Source organism: Balaenoptera musculus, chromosome 2 (assembly GCF_009873245.2).
Source record: "Balaenoptera musculus isolate JJ_BM4_2016_0621 chromosome 2, mBalMus1.pri.v3, whole genome shotgun sequence".
NCBI lineage: Eukaryota > Metazoa > Chordata > Mammalia > Artiodactyla > Balaenopteridae > Balaenoptera > Balaenoptera musculus.
The window spans coordinates 167,975,249-167,993,959 of NC_045786.1; positions in this window are offsets into that span (position 1 = coordinate 167,975,249).

The window sequence follows — 18,711 nt, forward strand, 5'->3', positions numbered from 1 at the left end:
AAGAAGGATCATTTAGACATTTCTTAAGATACACATGCAGTCACAGTGGGCTTCCCCCCGACACACCTTTTGTTAAACTTCCTAACTATGCTTTTGAAAAAGAAGTCATCTGTATTCCAGGTGCTACAGGCCCAAAATAAGTCTTTGATTTGTCATGCAAAGTGTTCAGAAAGCAAAGGTGGCTGAAATTATATCAAAATGGTTCCTAAGGCCCTGTCTGTTCCTGTCGAGGTCAGAGGAGCCACAGCCTGCAGAATCACAATTCGAGGTCAAGAATCCGGAACCCCTGCTGTTCCCAATGAACTGTGTGATGCGCACAGAAGATGTTCAGAAGGGAGGGGTCGAGCTAAACGAACAGTCATGATAATACCTGGTTGGTCTTTTAGCAGCAAAATTGGGGGTGGGGGGAGGAATATGAAACTTTTTTAAACCGCGGGTGTTTTTTTTTTTTTTTTTTCTTTTGGTATTATTGTTGATATCCCTATTTGAATGTAAAGTCCCTAACAAAAGAAGCAAGCTGCCTTTAGACTGCATTTACTGCTCTTGATGACTCCAGTTGTGTGTAAATATTAGAAAACAGCAGGGTCCTGCATTCCAAGAATCACTTGAGCGGTGCCGCGAAGACAAGTGTCCTGACTGGTATTGTAGTCGTCCTCTCCAGCTCCCCCGCTGTTTCTAATCTGTGCGCACAGCCGTGAAAGAACTGGACTGACATTTACAGGCACAGCGGGGAGACACTTGACTAGGGAATGTTAAAGACTCCGGCACCTCCGATTCAAAGTGGCCACCACACATGATAAATCTTCACAGGAGAGCTGGTCTGCACTTCCACTGATGCCGTAATGAGGGTATCTGTAATGAAGCAAAGAAGTGAAACATTTTCCCCCCAACAAGCTCAACTTTTTAGCACTCAGATATTTATTGGTGTCTTTTTCAGACCTAAATATCTAACGGGAGAATCTCATCCTGTGTCGGGGAAGGATCTTTTTTCCTTTTGAACTGCTTTTTGGAGTCTGTTTCCTGTCGTCCTCACTCCTCCCTAGGGTTTTACAGGGAGATTCCTCAGGAAAGAACACTTCCCCATCAACTGTGAATAAAAATAAAATTTCCCGGAACCTGCTGTAACTGGTATGGAAAAGAGGGTCAGTTGCTTTCTGCCTCGAGTCTGACAGACTTCCCTCCCTGTTTTGTCCCAGCGAGCTGCCGGATTTGTATCCCATAATACCAGTAATGCAATTAGGTTGGCTGCACAGTGTCTGGTTGACTTCAGTTAAGAGTTTCTTTCCCTATGGGAATAAGACCAGACAGACTGTCATTTGCTATTACTAATTCTGCTTAGCATTATCACTGGAGCTTTTTTGTAATTAGCTATCTTAGTTGGCTCTTAAATTTTAATAGCCAGTTGAAGCTACGTTTTAGCCAAGTTCCATATCTAAATTGCACTCAGTCCATTAACAAAGTTGGTTAAAAGGCTATTAAAACAAAAGCCAATATATGGTGTTCGCACTTGCATCTTTGCAGCAGGAGCAATGCCAGCCTCCCCCCTAGTTCTGTAACGGAACTTTCTCTCCCCAAAGTTACACGTAAGCTGAACTCAACTTCCTGAGGGGCAAGAAATTAACATCAACAAGATTTTTAGTACATGAACATATCCAAAACTGTCACTGCCAGCCTCCTTTTCCTCTCCGTGAGGGTTCTTTGGGGTTTGGTTTTATTTGGTTGATGGCGGTACAGGGAGGAAGAGGGGCATTTAATATTCCAACTTAAAGTTGACGGGTTTGAAAAGTGAATAATTGAAATGATGTTTTTCTCCATTTCAGCTGATCAAAATTATTAGCAAAACCATCTGAGGCACCTTCTGGTAGAATTGTAGTCTTGCTGGGTTTAGTCTGTAAAACATTCTGCCAGACGTTAAAAAAAAAATTGTAGACGAGCCAGCACATAGGCTCAGAGCCCTCGTGCCTAACTGATCGTCCCCATTGTTCGTGGTTTTTTAATTCAGATCATTTCTAACACTGACACGCACACCCACCCCAACCCTTCGCAAATTGGTTTGCCAAGGTTTTACTTTCTACATTGAGTGCCCGCTCCCTCCATATTGGGACAGTGGGTCTGTTTTCCATTTTCAAAGATCCTTAATTTCAAAATTTTTTAGAATTTGTGAAGCAGGCTGTCAAAAGAAATTAGACTAGTGCAGGCACATTCGGTTGACGTTTTTTCTCTGAATCATCAGGACCCTGGGAGTGAAGACGTGGAGAGAGAGTACTCGGCAAATAGGTCCTGTCACCCTGACTCAGCTGAGTGCCTCTGAAGAACGTCTCCACCCCCAGCCTGTCGAATTTGCCAATGTCCTGTTTTGAAATGAATAGTTTATCCACCTCAAAAGTATACAGGCTTTTTTTTTTTTTCCTTAAGCTTCGAATGGTGGCTTTTTCTATTTCCCCATTCAGAAGATATTAGGAATTGTAGTTTCATCTTAATTTTTAAAGCAGTAAGCGGGTTGGAATACTTTGCACTCCCCAGTGTCTGGCCATTCTTCTGGTTAGCTTTTCTCTTACTCAGAACTGCTGTCAAGCTGTAGCTCTGGTGGTGCTGTCCTCCCTACCGAAGGCCACCTGGCAGACAAATTCTAGTGAAACCCAAGCGTTCGTTATATTTCCATTTTAAGTATGTTTAGTAGCTCACATTCACATATGATCTTTTGTCTGGATTTGCTTCTCTAGCCTTTGGCTAAATGGCTGGGTTGCCATGAGTGAGAGTGTGGCCTCCTTGACAGAGGTGAAGAGCTTCGCCTGTCTTAACAAAGGACCAGAAATAACCAGAGGGCCTCTCTGGTGGTTTTTGTCCTCTGTCAGAAGCTGATGGAAGAGGTCAAGATCATTTTATCCAGTGTTAGATGATATGCAGTGAAATTAATATACTATTAAAAATGTATAGGTAACGAATTGGCCTTTGATAAGGATAGAACTGGCTTTGAAAATCGGGTCACAGACTCTCTAAGAGGTCAGGGTTGGTGGTTTCTCCCATGAAGACTTAAGGCAGGAACAGCCCTACCGTGGTTTTTCAGGGGACCCTCTAGCTGTTGATGATGGCCTTTGTGGGCTTTAAGTGAATGTCTACAATATATGTTAGACCTCACCTACCCATACGTTATTTTAAACTAATTTTTAGGAGATACTCATAGGTAATACATGTATGGTACATTATATAAAAATCAGTAGGAACAAAAGTAAATAGTGATTATATTGTACACCTGTAACTTATATAGTATTTTACATCAACTGCAAAAAAAAAAAAAACTATATAGAGAGGATGATGGGGAAAAAAAGAAAGTAATTGGCAGAAATGTTAAACTAGCATACCATATCACATTTGGGAACCTATTATATATATTAAATATATATGCTAAAAATTAACTGTTTCAGCATCAAGAATATATAAAAATACTTTCATTAAAAAAAGGTAAATGGTGAAGTCTTAAATTTAAGATTATGGACCACCAAGGAATCTGGATAGAAGATAATCCTGTTTTTGTTTCATGAAAAACTGAAAGAATCCATGACAAAAAAATTAAGAAACTTTCCTTTTCCATAGCCCTAGGTTCCCTCCCCAGAAATAAAAACTGTTACAGGTTTGGATAGCCTTCCAAAGCCACAATCTGCATATCCATTTATGGGGTGGGGGGGAGAAGGAAGGGGAAAGAAAGAATGCAAACTCTTATTTTTTCTATATTGCAATTTATTGGGATAAAGGCTGTAGCCAAGCTGTGAGGTCAAACACCTATTTTAATGTAACTGCTCACAATTTGGGCGTATATCATCTCATCATTCAGTTTTATATTATCATCTTTGAAGATCTCGTAGTGATTCCATCGGTAGAAGAGACTGCGGCTTTGCCTGTCTATGCTGGAGGCAAGTGGCTGGCTCTAGAACCCAGTGCAGGCCTGGGGCACAGGTTTTCAAAGCCTCACCCACCTGCGCAGCAGTCTTCCTGGGTCGCTTCTTCCCCCGGACCCTGGGGTTTCCTCTTTGCATCTCTTCCGTGTTGGATCACCTGGTACCTGGCCCAGTGTGTTTCTCCTTGGTTTACCCCTCTTATCGGGAGGAGCACATCCTCCATTAGTTCCCTGAGAGAAAGGTGTGTGGGAGGTAAGTTTTTTGAATTCTTGCATGTCTGAGGATGTCTTTGTTCTACCTTTCCTCTTGGCCGATCGTTTGACTTGTACAGAATTATGGATTGGAAATAATTCTTCTTCAACGTTTCGAAGGCATTACTCTGATACCTTCTAGTTCCAGAGTTGCTGTTGAGCACACTTGAAGCTACTCTGTTCTCTCTTTCTGGGGCTTCTGTTCAGATATTGGGAATCATAGGCTGATCTAAGCTTTTTTCCTTCTCCCCCCACCTACTTTCTGTCTCTTTTGTCTTTTTCCCTCTACTTCCTGGGAGGTTTCCTCAATGTTTTCTTCTAACTCTTAGGATTTTTTAAAATTTCTGCTGTCATATTTTTAATTTCCAAGAGCTTTTTATTCTCCAAATGTCCTTTCTCGTGCGTGCAGGATCTCCTTATATCTCTGAGGATTTTCATTGTAGTATTTGGAAGCTTTTTTGTCCCTACATAGTCTCTGTTTCTACAAGTTGCATTCCCACTCCCCCATCTTGTTTGGATCTTTGTCCTTTATTTTATTTTATTTTATCTAATTAATTAATTTATGGCTACATTGGGCCTTTGTTGTTGGGTCTTTGTTGCTGCGCAAGGACTTTCTCTAGTTGCGGTGAGCGCAACTTACTCTTCCTTGTGGGCTTCAGTAGTTGTGGCACTCAGGCTCAGTAGTTGTGGCTCATGGGCTCTAGAGCGCAGGCTCAGTAGTTGTGGCACATGGGCTTAGTTGCTCGGCAGCATGTAGGATCTTCCTGGACCAGGGCTTGAACCCATATCCCCTGCATTTGCAGGCGGATTCTCAACCACTGCACCACCAGGGAAGTCCCTGTACTTCATTTTAGATGGTTTCCTCAAATGTCTGGCACTTCCTTGGCTGTCTATTTATATATAAGTGCAAGCCATTAAAAGGTGAATGGGAGTTCTGAGTCTGTGTGTGAGGGGGAGGGGCTTAGAGCTGGCATTTTGGGGCTTCCATGGAGAGTGACTTGAATCGGCCATTTTTAGAAGAACCCCATCCTTACACTGAGACCTTCAGAAAACTGCACTTGAGATGAAGGCTTATGTGCAGGTCATTTATTTGTGAATGTGGTCCCAGGGAGCAGAGGTGAGGGACAAGGGAATAGAAACAGGGAAGGAGGGAGCACAGTTACAGGGATGCATCATCGAGTTGGCTATGCCTGAGAGTGACTGACACTCACATCCTGCAGGACCTTCCAAAGAGCCCAATGAAATGCATCTCACAATCTCCAACCCATCTCTCTTCCTTTGGGTGTGAAGTTTCCCACACTTCTGAGTTGCACATGTGGAAGGTCCACTATTCCTGGCAGGCATCTCATACAAATCCCAAAGAAGGAAATATAAGAGGGGCCATCAGGTTACACTCGGGAGCTGGTGGAAGCCTGTGTGGAGTCTGTCACTGCAGCTTGGGCTGGAATGAGAGAGGATCTGAAGTGATGCACTACCATGTAATTATCCTAAGGTTTTCTCTGCTTGGACTAGTCCATTTCCATAGAGAAGTTTCTTTTGCCCAGAGAGTTGAATTATGAATGCTAAAGTTAAGAGATCTCCATTGTCTTAGCTTGGGCTGCTTATAACAAAGATACCATAGAGTGGGTGGCTTATTTCTCAGAGTTCCGGAGAAATAGATTAGAAGTCTGAGATCAGAGTGCCAGCATGGTCTGGTTCTGATGAAGGCCCTCTTCTGGGTTGCAGACTACCAGCTGCTTCTATCCTCACACTGAGGAGAGCAGAGAGGGGAAGTGAGTTTTCTTGGACTCTTATAAGGGCACTAATCCCATTTATGAGGGCTCCATCCTCATGACTTCATCTAATCCTAACTACCTTCCCAAGGTCCCACCTCCTAATGCCATCATATTGAGGGTATGAATTGAACATAATGAATTTGGGGGAACACAAACATTCTATAACACCCATCCACTGTGGATTTTGCCTTGTATGGATTGTGCTTTTGGTATCAAGTCTAAGAACTCAGCCTAGCCCTAGATTTTCTATTTTTCCCCAAAGTTTTAGTTTTGTGTTTCACGTTTGTCTGTCATCCATTCTGAGTTAATTTTTGTTTAAAGTCTGAGTTTTAAGTCAAGATTCAGTTATTTTGCCTATAGATATCCAGTTGTTCCAGAACCATTTCTTGAAAAGACTGTCCCTCCTCTGTTGAATTGCTTTTGCACCTTTGTCAAAAGTTAGTTGGACATATTTGTAAGTGGGTGTATCTGTGGATTTTCTTTTCTGTTCCATTGATCTCTATGTTCATACTTCTGTCAATACAGTGTGCTGTTTTGATTATTGTAAGATATAGTAAGCCTTAATGTTAGGTAGAATGATTCCTCCCACTTTGTGCATTTTTAAGATTGTTTTAATTATTCTAGAACCTTTGCCTTTCTATAATAAATTTTAGAATAAACTCATGTCTATGAAAAAAATTTGCTGGAATTTTAATAGAAGTGACATTAAAACTTTGATTAATTTTGGGAGGATCAACATGTTTACTATGTTGAGTCGTCCTACCTGTGAACACAGTATGTCTCTCCATTTATTTAGGTCTTTGATTTCTTTCATCAGTATTTAAGTTTCAGTATGCAGATCCTTTACTTATTTTGTTCAGTGTATACCTAAGTATTTCATTTCCTCTAGAGCAATTGTAAATGGTGTTGTGTTTTTAATTTTGGTTTCCACAGGTTCATTATTAGTATAAAGAAATGTAATTAAGTTTTTTGTGTTGATCTTGAATCTTGTGACATCAATGAACTTACTAGTTATCAGTTTTAAAACTCAAGTATTGTGTTCTTGTTATGGTTTAAAAAAATGAGAGATCTTTGCTCTCTTCTACTCTTTCCTATCATCTCAATAAAATTATATATTTTTAGATAAATTGGTAGTCAGTGTTTATATTATTTCAATTAGGTAGGTATTGTTTATTTCAATCATATCAATAAAATCTATCAAATTCTTTCTTTTTCTAATTAGAGGCCTCCCTCCTGGAGCCTTCCTTCTTGCTCTGTTGAATACCAGTTAGTCCCCGAGTTCCTGCAGAGCTCTTCACCTAGGGCTCCCCCTCATTGTAATACTGAACTTCTTTACCACTTTGTTGTATTGAATCTCTTGTTCCTGGTTTCTATATCTTCTTTCTTGATTTTCTCTCTTACTTTGCACTAGTACATCCTCCAGAAGCTTCTTTATAAACATGTGTTGGAGGTTATTATTAATTTTTTTAATCCTTGCATGTCTGAAAAAATATATCTTTAATCTCTCTTCCCATCTGATAGTTTGGCTAGGTATAGAAGCCTAGGTTGAAAAGTCTTTTCCTTCAGTATTTTAAAATGTTGCACTGCTGTCTCCTGGCATTTAGTGTTGCTTAGGGGAATTCCAATGAATTCTGATTCCCTTTTCTCTCTCAGACTCTTAGGATCTTCTCTTTACCCTTGCTGTTATAATATTTCATACCTTGGCAAGGCTTCTTGTCATTTGCTGTACTGGGAGCTCAATTATTTGTCAAATATTGAACATTCACTTTGTTCCAGGCACTGTTCAAAACTCTGAAGGCTCTGCATGAATAAGACAGATGAGGTTTTCCAGAGTTTATAATCTCGTAGGGAAAAAAAGATAAGAAATATACAAATAATGACAATAATTTCAGATTATGACAGTACAGTGAAGAATATAAAAGAGAAAAATGAATTTGGAGAAAGTCTGTTGGACAGCGGGTGCTATGTTAGTCAGGGTGACCAGGGAAGATCCCTCTGACGAGATGATGTCAGAACTGAGACATGGAGGGCAAGAAGGAGGGGGCCACCTGGAGAAGACGGTTCTAGATAGAGGCAAATGGAAGAGTAAATGTCCTGAGCTCAGTGCGTTTGAGGTGCAGGGGGTAGAGTGTGGTTGGAGTGGTGGACAAAAGACTGGCAAAAATGAAGTTGGACAGTTCAGCAGAAGGCATATCACATCACATAGGACTATGGAAAGGAGTCTGGATTTTATTCTACTTGAAATGAAAAACGCTTGGAAAGTTACACACAGAGGAGTGATAGGCTCCACTTTCCCCTTTTAAAAGACCAGCTGAGCTGTTCTGGGAGAACAGGCTGCAGAGGAACAGGAGTAGAAACCAGCGGTGACCACTGAGGAAGCTGTTTCAGATTTTCACATGATGTGGCTTGGACTCTGTGCCCCTTTCCTACCAGAAGACTTTGTTTCTCCATTCTGAGAAGTATTCTTTGATTATTTCCTTCACTCCAATTTCTCTGTTTTATGTTTTTGGACCTCTTAGCAGTTACTTGTTGGACCTCTCCTGTTTTTTCTCTATGTCTTTCATTCCACTTTTGGGGATGTTTCCTTCATTTTATCCTTAAACATTTTTAGAGATGATTTTAAATGTTTTAGGCCATGCTGAGTGGGGAAGGAAGGCTATGGTCCAAGTGGGCTACCTCGTTTTCAGCTCCTGCAGCTCTCTCTCCAGTTCCCCGAGGAACCTGGAGTCCTGTGCTGCTCAGGGAAGCCCTTCAGGGGCTTCCTCTGCTCTGCTTGGTCAGTGGGTACCCACTGTCTGCCAGGCACTGTGTAAATGTTGGCAGATGAAAGGACAAGCAGAACTATTAAAGGAAAAATACTTCTCTAAGGGATGCTCAAATCTCAAGAGAAGTGTGGAGTTGGGAGGAATAGTTGTACACGGCATATGAATCCAGCTGTCCAAGCACTGACCTCCTGCACCCTAGGGGACAGCCAGAATGTGCTGGCGTGTGGTGGTGGAAACATGGTGATTTTTGAGTAATCATGGAAAAAGTAAAAAATGCCAGTGACCGGGAATGGGCAAATCTTCAAATGTCATTGTCACACCATGTTCTGGATTTAGTTATTTAAACAAATGATGCTAACCTAAATCTTTTTTTCTTTTAATTTTTGAGTTTTCCTTCCTTCCTCCTTCCTCCTCCCTTCCCTCCCTCCCCCCCCCTTCCTTCCTTCCTTTCTTCTTTTCCCCTCCCTCCCTCCCTCCCTGGTATATTTACTTTGACAATAGTTAGGAGGAATAAAAAGAGTGAAACTTTATTTTAGCAAGGCAAAGGGTCCTGGAGAAGGTGCAGAAATGTGGGCATTCAAGAAGCACATGAAAAGCTGCTCAACATCACTAATTATTAGAGAAAGGCAAATCAAAACTACAATGAGGTATCACCTCACACCAGTTAGAATGGGCATCATCAGAAAATCTACAAACAACAAATGCTGGAGAGGGTGTGGAGAAAAGGGAACCCTCTTGCACTGTTGGTGGGAATGTAAATTGATACAGCCACTATGGAGAACAGTATGGAGGTTCCTTAAAAAACTAAAAATAGAATTACCATATGATCCAGCAATCCCACTACTGGGCATATACCCAGAGAAAACCATAATTCAAAAAGACACATGCACCCCAATGTTCATTGTAGCACTATTTACAATAGCCAGGTCATGGAAGCAACCTAAATGTCCATCGACAGACGAATGGATAAAGAAGATGTGGTACATATATACAATGGAATATTACTCAGCCATAAAAAGGCACAAAATTGGGTCATTTGTTGAGACATGGTTGGATCTAGAGACTGTCATACAGAGTGAAGTAAGTCAGAAAGAGAAAAACAAGTATCGTATATTAATGCATATATGTGGAACCTAGAAAAATGGTACAGATGAACCGTTGGCAGGGCAGAAGTTAAGACACAGATGTAGAGAACAAACGTATGGACACCAAGGGGAAAGCCGCGGGGGGGTGGGGATGGTGGTATGATGAACTGGGCGATTGGGATTGACATGTATACACTGATGTGTATAAAATGGATGACTAAGAAGAACCTGCTGTATAAAAAATAAATAAAATTTAAAAATTAAAAAAATATATATACAATTTAGGTCTAAGATTATGAATATGTTTAGTTATTCATAAAAATATATACATGCCATATATAAGAAGAAGAAATGTGTTACCTATTCATACTCCCAAAAGAAAAGGGTACATTTGAAGTAAATATTTGTATATATGGGTATTCTAAAAAGCTCTGTAGTATATATATGATTAAATGTTTATGTTCCTGTTAAAAAAAAAAAAGAAAGGTGGTCATTGTATCCTCAGGTGGAGTCATAGCTGGCTGGCAGAGGTCCCCCAGAGGAGTCCCTTCTGTCCTGCTGTCATGCTCAGTCCTTCTGTCCACATTTCCATTGTCTTTTATATAAAGACATAGAAACCTGTTTATCATGTCTACAGATGAAATAATTTACTAGCAATAGCAGCTTATACTTTGGATGATATCAAGAGTCAGAAGAGTCTGGACGTCTTTCTGATGATCAGTCAGTCTCCCTTAGCAGCCTGTGAACCTCTTGTCTTGGTCTTTGAGCCTCAGTAATAAACGCAGCATCTGGCACATGGTTGATGTGGGATAAATATTTGCTGAATGAATGAATGACTGGCTGGAAGATGAGGAAAACTGGGAAATGAAATTAATCTGCCAAGTGTTAATATTCAGGAAAAAAAAATCAGTTACCCAAGAATAGGATGAAGAAGACATGGCCCAGCAGGAGGTCATGGGGAAAGGAAGGAGGCTTGAGCTGATGACCATCTTCTGGGCCAGGTCAAAGGAAGGTGATGTTCACACCGAGGCTGCTTGGCTGATTCACTCTGCACACGACAGACCACATCTTGGTGCCCCATTTGCATGGACCTGGACAAAGTGAGGTGCTTCCAAAGAGGGTGGGAAGGATGGAGAATGGTTAAGAAATGATGTCACACCAGGAAACACTGAAAAAACTGGGATGATTTATTTTGGAGAAGAGGACAGAAGTGGTCATGGGGAGTGTGGTGGAGAAGGTTGGTGTTTAAAATATTTGAAAATCTGTCGTGTGAAAGAAGAATAAGAGTCACTGCAGTCCCTGGAGAAGGCAGAACCAGGCCTGATGAGGTGGAAGTTAAAGGGAGACGGCACCACACAGAGAAGTGACTGATAGCTCTCAAATCCAAAGGGAACCAGCAGCCCTAATGAGGCAGTAAACGCCTCACCTCTGGAAGCTTCAAGCAGAGATTGCTAAATACGGGACTTCCCTGGCAGTCCAGTGGTTAGGACTTGGCGCTTTCACTTCGGGGGGCCTGGGTTAGATCCCTCGTCAGGGAACTAAGATCCCACAAGCCGTGTGTTGCAGCCAAAAAAAGAGAGAGAGGGAAAGATTGTTAATATCGTTGTGGGGTTCTTATCCTAGAGCCTCCATCTTGTAATAATAAATATAAAATTTTACTATTAATATTAATTTATTGAGTGCTTACTATGTTCCAGGCATGGTGCTCTTTTATATGTATTATCTCATTTCATCTTCATAGTGACCTTGTGACAAGTGACCATAGTGAAAATCAGGCTGCTCTGATTTTCCAGGAATCCGATGCTTAGAGGAGGTCAAATGACTTGCCTAAAGTCACACAGTTAATGAGTTATACAACGTGATATGAGCCCAAACTTGTCTGCCTCCCGAGCCACCCTTTTTGCCACTGTCCCCTGTGGCCACAGTCTCTGAGGGTAACTCGGTGCTGTGCTCAGCCATTGCAACCTGGCCCTCACACCTCCAAAATATTTTCAACCCTGATTGTATCAGTTAGTGTTGGCCAGGTAACAAACAATTCTAAACAATTCTAAAATCTCAGTGGTTTAAAAACCACAGTTTTGTTGTTGTTGTTCTTTTCCAGGTTCCATGATCCAGGTTGCAATGGGAAGAAGAACTGGGAATACTTGGTGAGGAACATGAATGGCTTTCATACCTAAGCAGGAAGAAGTTGAAAATAACAATAAATTACTGGTGTCAGATCATGACCTAAATGGTAACAATGTTAAGTAATGAGACTTGAATTTCCTTGTAGCTTATGGAAAGTGATCTTGTTATTTTATAATTACCAATGAGCTGCAAGAACGGCCTCAGTCATTAGCTCCCTTGGGTGCAAGGCTTGGTGGCAGAAGTGAGCCATGATAGCACTCCTTCTATAGTCAACAGAAGTGTAGAAGCTTTTGGATGCCCCCCCGCCATCTCTTCTGGTAGTTGGTCCAGGAATACAGGTGGGAATCCATCAAGCATCTTCTGTCTATAGCTGAGGGCAAGTCCTGTGCTACACACAGTTTCAGATCTCTCTCTGCACTCCCCCCTCTGTCTCTCTTTCCCTTTCTCTCCATCTCTGTAGCTCTGGCTCTCACTCTCCTCTACCCCTTCCCCCCACCCCCTATCCCACTGCTGACTTCTCAGGTATAACATGGTAGGTACACTGTCCTTGTTTGGAAATCAAGCACCAAATCCAGAAATAAACCAACTTAGAAAAGGGCAGAGGTTCTTAACTCATAGCTCCCCTCTGTTTCCAGAAGAACATGGCAATGGTGGACAAAGTGGCGGGAATTGCTCACAGGGCAGTAATTAAAATCACTTAGAAGACATTCCAGATGGCCAAAGCCATGTTCAACGTGTGTGGAGTCTGGAGGACTCTTTCCTCTGCTTTCTCCCTACTACTCCAGCAATACCTCTAAAGTTCATGATGTTTCTAAGCTAGGAGGTTCTCATTTCAGGTCATGAGAATGTTGCCATGCTCCACCTTCTCTCATAGATGGCCCTCCTCTAGCTACTGCATACAAGGAGTTAGTGTTGGCCAGGGGAGACAATGGACATGAAGCACATCTTCCATTACCTGGAGTCAGAAAACTGGCTGCAGCTGTGTCAAGTTGAACCTCACAGATCTCTCTTAACTCTTTTTGACTTCTGAAAGTTCCCTAACATGAGGGTTTCCAGATAAAATACAAGATGCCCAGTTATATTTGAATTTCAGATAACACATAACTTCTTAGTGTAAATATCTCCCCAATACTGCCTGGGATGTGCTTCTCCTAAAAACATGATTCATTATTTATCTGAAGTTCCAGTGAAACTGGGGGTCTTGTGTTTCTGCTACACCCCACCTGAAATGCAACTGCTGCTAATTTTCAAATTATGTGAGACAGAGCTTGGGAAGGCACACTGCCAAATAGCCGCACGGAAGCAACATCTCAGACCATCTTCCCAAACACATCATTTGGGAATCAGGTGCACAACAGAATGCCAAAGACAAATGGCTTTCATCTGCTTCCAAGAAAGGCCTGATACTGCGTCTTGGGTTACTAGGAATCCTCTTGATTACCCTCCACAAGGAGAGAACCACAGCAGCAAACACGCTGCAAGGTAACAATGAACCCTCAACTGTAGCTGGATGTGGATAAATGGGGGTAAAACTAATCCCCTCTCTGAAGCAAGAGTGTGAGGCCAAAGCCCAAGGCAGGCCTTTCCACTGCACTAGCCAGTAGCCTGACAGTGAGAAGCAAAACAGAGTGGTTCTAAAGAGATGGTTTTATTGACCTCTTTGGCCATTAAAAGCCTCTCCTAGAATTCTGTCTTCTTCATACAACAGCAACAGAGAAGAAAAAGATGGGAGTGAAAATCTTGCGTTCGGATTGATTGGTTACCGTTTCTCTCTATGCTGTGGGCTGCATTGCAGAGAAGGGGCCTCGGCTATTTCATCTACTCACTTGGCAAGTTTTTGAGCCACTGGGTTCTGGGAGAATAACGAATTCCATCCTCATGGGAGCACTGTCCGGGAGCCTTTCATTCCTGTGCAGAGAGACGCTCCTGGGCTGGGCGCTGGTCTTCTCCATTTGTTGTAACAACCCGAGGGACTCGTCCCCATTTACTAGATGGGGACCCTGGGGCTTAGGGGCAGGCCTCGCTGGGATTAGGTGTCCTTTCCACCACCTTGCAGACACCCTGGGCATCCTGTGCTCCATGTAACACAGCCTAAAACGCACCCATCGAGGCCGAGCCTCTCATTGGAGAAGCAGAAAGAAGGCTCAATGTGATTAGGTGAAATGCCTGACGTCCCTGTGTTGAGTCAGGTTTGGGGTGCACAGCTGCCCCACCTAAGGTCACCTGGTGACTTAAGCTGGGTCTCTGGGGAAGGGATCCTGAGCTGAACTGGGGTCTTGCTGCAGGAAGTTCAGAGTGGGGACTGACAGTTGGGCACATGTGCAGGTACAAGTTTAACCACAACTTTCTGGTGGGGAGGAATCCTGATCTGCAGTTTGCTAATTTCCATGGTGTAAATTTCCCCCCATGGCCGATTTCCAGCTGTTGCCCTGACGTGACTGGACGCAGACTTGGGAAGAGGTGCTCAGGATCGGCCCCAGCACATCAGCGTCCGTGGGGAGTGAAGGAACCAGGCGAGGCAGAGGGTAAGGTTAGACCATGCTGCGGTCACACGAAGGCCCCAGCAACCCCGGGGAAGCTGGCCTACCCTGCAGGGTAGTCCCAAACAGGGGGTGAGGCCCGAACCTTTGTGCTCCCCTGTACGACCTTCCCCGTGTCACCCTGTCATTAGACGTGGGTTGCCTGGGGTGAGGGCGGGCTGGTGCTCTCCTTCCTCTAAGTTTCCACAGCATGGGGGGTGCAGCCCTCCTAAGCCCCCATCCTGCGGGGTGGTCAAGTCTTCTCACTTGTTGCTCCTCATCAGCAAGAAGCAGTTCACTCCGCCTCACCCTTGCATCCCCCATGGTTCTTGGTACCTGGAAGATGCTTGGCAAACATCAGATAATGCAGCGTTGAATGAACCAGTGATCAAGTGAACTTTAAAGGTCTGATGACCACAGCTCCAGTTCAGCACACGTCTCAGGCTCTTGTCCGCACTGTGTTGTGTGTTGCTGTTTCCTATGTGAAAGCCCATTTCCCCACGTGGGATGATGAGTTCCTTTGCACCAGACCCAGGCCCTCGGTTCCTCCTGTGATCCACACAGCCGGCAGCGTCGCCAGCACTCACCACTGAGAGAGGTGGGTTGAGTGGGGTGTAGGCATAATTGATAACATTTGATAAGGAATTTCCCTTGGCTAGATTGACCTTTCAGAAGAGTTCTGGTTGCGATACTTCCCTTTGCTTTGGGTAAATGGGAATATTAGAAATTAAGAAAACAGTTCAGGGCTTCCCTGGTGGCGCAGTGGTTAAGAATCCGTCTGCCAATGCAGGGGACACGGGTTCGAGCCCTGGTCAGGGAAGATCCCACATGCCGCGGAGCAACTAAGCCCCTACGCCACAACTACTGAGCCTGCGCTCTAGAGCCCGTGCTCCGCAACAAGAGAAGCCACCGCAATGAGAAGCCTGCACACTGCAACGAAGAGTAGCCCCCGCTCGCCGCAACTAGAGAAAGCCCGTGCGCAGCAACGAAGACCCAATGCAGCCAAAAATAAATAAAAATAAAATAAATAAATTTATTTAAAAAAAAAGAAAACAGCTCAAAGTCACCACCAGGTTAAGAAGTTCTAGTGAATGGAAAGCCTTGGATGATATTTGCACAACATGGTCTGTAGGTGGGCATCACATAGAGTCAACATTTCTGGAAGTCCTCAAGAGGTCAAGTCGTCCCCTTCACCCATAGCCACGACACTTTCATTCCTGAGTGGACAGATAGGATCTTGGGGATACCCCTGATACTGTGACTAGGATCCTGGTGAGTCCTGGCATGTATACAACTCAGTCTCTGCTCTGCAAGTGTTCCTTTCTGACGGAGTAGCCCTCATTTCTGGAGTTCCTTTCCCAAGCACGCAATCACTTTTGGTGGTCTAATCAACCCTCTACCTGAACAAATGACCCAAGAGCCATCCCAGATGACCCCTAGATGTGTGTGTGTGTGTGTTCACACATGTTGGGGAGATGGGATTGCAGAACCCAGCCCCTTTTCATGGTTGATTTTGCATCTGCCATTTTTCCTCTGATGGTCAGGGGGTCACTTCCTGTGGCCTCTGGATTCTCGTTTCACCAGCCCTTCTTCCAAGAGCTTCCCTGTTCCCTCTGTCCTCTAACTCCCATCCATCTCCCTAGAAATCTCTGTTACCCTAGCTTATGTATTCTCTCTAATAGTGGCTATTTCCTAAAAAAAGGTATAGACTTTTGACACTGATTCATCATCACACCCTGAGGGGAAGAAGAAAAAAGACTCAAGAAGGAGCTTTATTTATTGCACAGGAAAAACTAACCGGAAAGAAAGGGCTTGCCACTCATAGTTCACTGTGATGTCATGCATCTTAAACGGCTGGCAGTTCTTCAAATGAGCTGCTCCATCTAACTTCTGTGTCTTTTTTTTTTTTTCGAATTTTGTTTTATTTTTTTTTATACAACAGGTTCTTATTAGTCATGAGTTTTATACACATCAGTGTATACATGTCAATCCCAATCTCCTAATTCATCACACCACCATCCCCACCCCACCCCCCCCGCAGCTTTTCCCCCTTGGTGTCCATAGGTTTGTTCTCTACATCTTTGACTCAACTTCTGCCCTGCAAACTGGTTCATCTGTACCATTTTTCTAGGTTCCACATACATGCGTTAATATATGATATTTGTTTTTCTCTTTCTGACTTACTTCCCTCTGTATGACAGTCTCTAGGTCCATCCACGTCTCTACAAATGACCCAGTTTTGTTCCCTTTTATGGCTGAGTAATATTTCACTGTATATATGTACCACATCTTCTTTATCCATTCGTCTGTCAATGGACATTTAGGTTGCTTCCATGACCTGGCTATTGTAAATAGTGTTGCAGTGAACATTGGGGTGCATGTATCTTTTTGAATTATGGTTTTCTCTGGGTATATGCCCAGTAGTGGGATTGCTGGGTCATATGGTAATTCTATTTTTGGTTTTTTAAGGAACCTCCATACTGCTCTCCATAGTGGCTGTATCAATTTACATTCCCACCAACAGTGCAAGAGGGTTCCCTTTTCTCCACACCCTCTCCAGCATTTGTTGTTTGTAGATTTTCTGATGATGCCCATTCTAACTGGTGTGAGGTGATACCTCATTGTAGTTTTGATTTGCCTTTCTCTAATAATTAGTGATGTTGAGCAGCTTTTCATGTGCTTCTTGGCCATCTGTATGTCTTCTTTGGGGAAATGTCTATTTAGGTCTTCTGCCCATTTTTGGATTGGGTTGTTTGTTTCTTTAATACTGAGCTGCATGAGCTGTTTATATATTTTGGAGATTAATCCTTTGTCTGTTGATTCATTTGCAAGTATTTTCTCCCACTCTGAGGGTTGTCTTTTTGTCTTGTTTATGGTTTCCTTTGCTGTGCAAAAGCTTTGAAGTTTAATTAGGTCCCATTTGTTTATTTTTGTTTTTATTTCCATTACTCTAGGAGGTGGATCAAAAAAGATCTTGCTGTGATTTATGTCAAAGAGTGTTCTTCCTATGTTTTCCTCTAAGAGTTTTATAGTGTCCGGTCTTAAATTTGGGTCTTGAATCCATTTTGAGTTTATTTTTGTGTATGGTGTTAGGGAGTGTTCTAATTTCATTCTTTTACATGTAGCTGTCCAGTTTTCCCAGCACCACTTATTGAAGAGACTGTCTTTTCTCTGTTGTATATATCCTTGCCTCCTTTGTCATAGATTAGTTGACCATAGGTGCATGGGTTTGTCTCTGGGCTTTCTATCTTGTTCCATTGATCTATGTTTCTGTTTTTGTGCCAGTACCATATTGTCTTGATTACTGTAGCTTTGTAGTATAGTCTGAAGTCAGGGAGTCTGATTCCTCCAGCTCCTTTTTTTCCCCTCAAGACTGCTTTGGCTATTCCGGGTCTTTTGTGTCTCCATACAAATTTTAAGATTTTTTGTTCTAGTTCCGTAAAAAATGCCATTGGTAATTTGATAGGGATTGCATTGAATCTGTAGATTGCTTTGGGTAGTATACTCATTTTCACAATATTGATTCTTCCAATCCAAGAACATGGTATATCTCTCCATCTGTTGGTATCATCTTTAATTTCTTTCATCAGTGTCTTATAGTTTTCTGAATACAGGTCTTTTGTCTCCCTACGTAGGTTTATTCCTAGGTATTTTATTCTTTTTGTTGCAGTGGTAAATGGGAGTGTTTCCTTAATTTCTCTCTCAGATTTTTCATCATTAGTGTATAGGAATACAAGAGATTTCTGTGCATTAATTTTGTATCCTGCAACTTTACCAAATTCATTGATTAGCTCTAGTAGTTTTCTGGTGGCATTTTTAGGATTCTCTATGTATAGTATCATGTCATCTGCAAACAGTTACAGTTTTACTTCTTCTTTTCCAATTTTTATTCCTTTTATTTCTTTTTCTTCTCTGATTGCCGTGGCTAGGACTTCCAAAACTATGTTGAATAATAGTGTTGAGAGTGGACATCCTTGTCTTGTTCCTGATGTTAGAGGAAATGGTTTCAGTTTTTCATCATTGATAATGATGTTTGCTGTGGGTTTGTCATATATGGGCTTTATTATGTTGAGGTAGGTTCCCTCTATGCCCACATTATGGATAGTTTTTATCATAAATGGGTGTTGAATTTTGTCAAAAGCTTTTTCTGCATCTATTGAGATGATCATATGGCTTTTATTCTTCAATTTGTTAATATGGTCTATCACATTGATTGATTTGCATATATTGAAGAATCCTTGCATCCCTGGGATAAATCCCACTTGATCATGGTGTATGATCCTTTTAATGTGT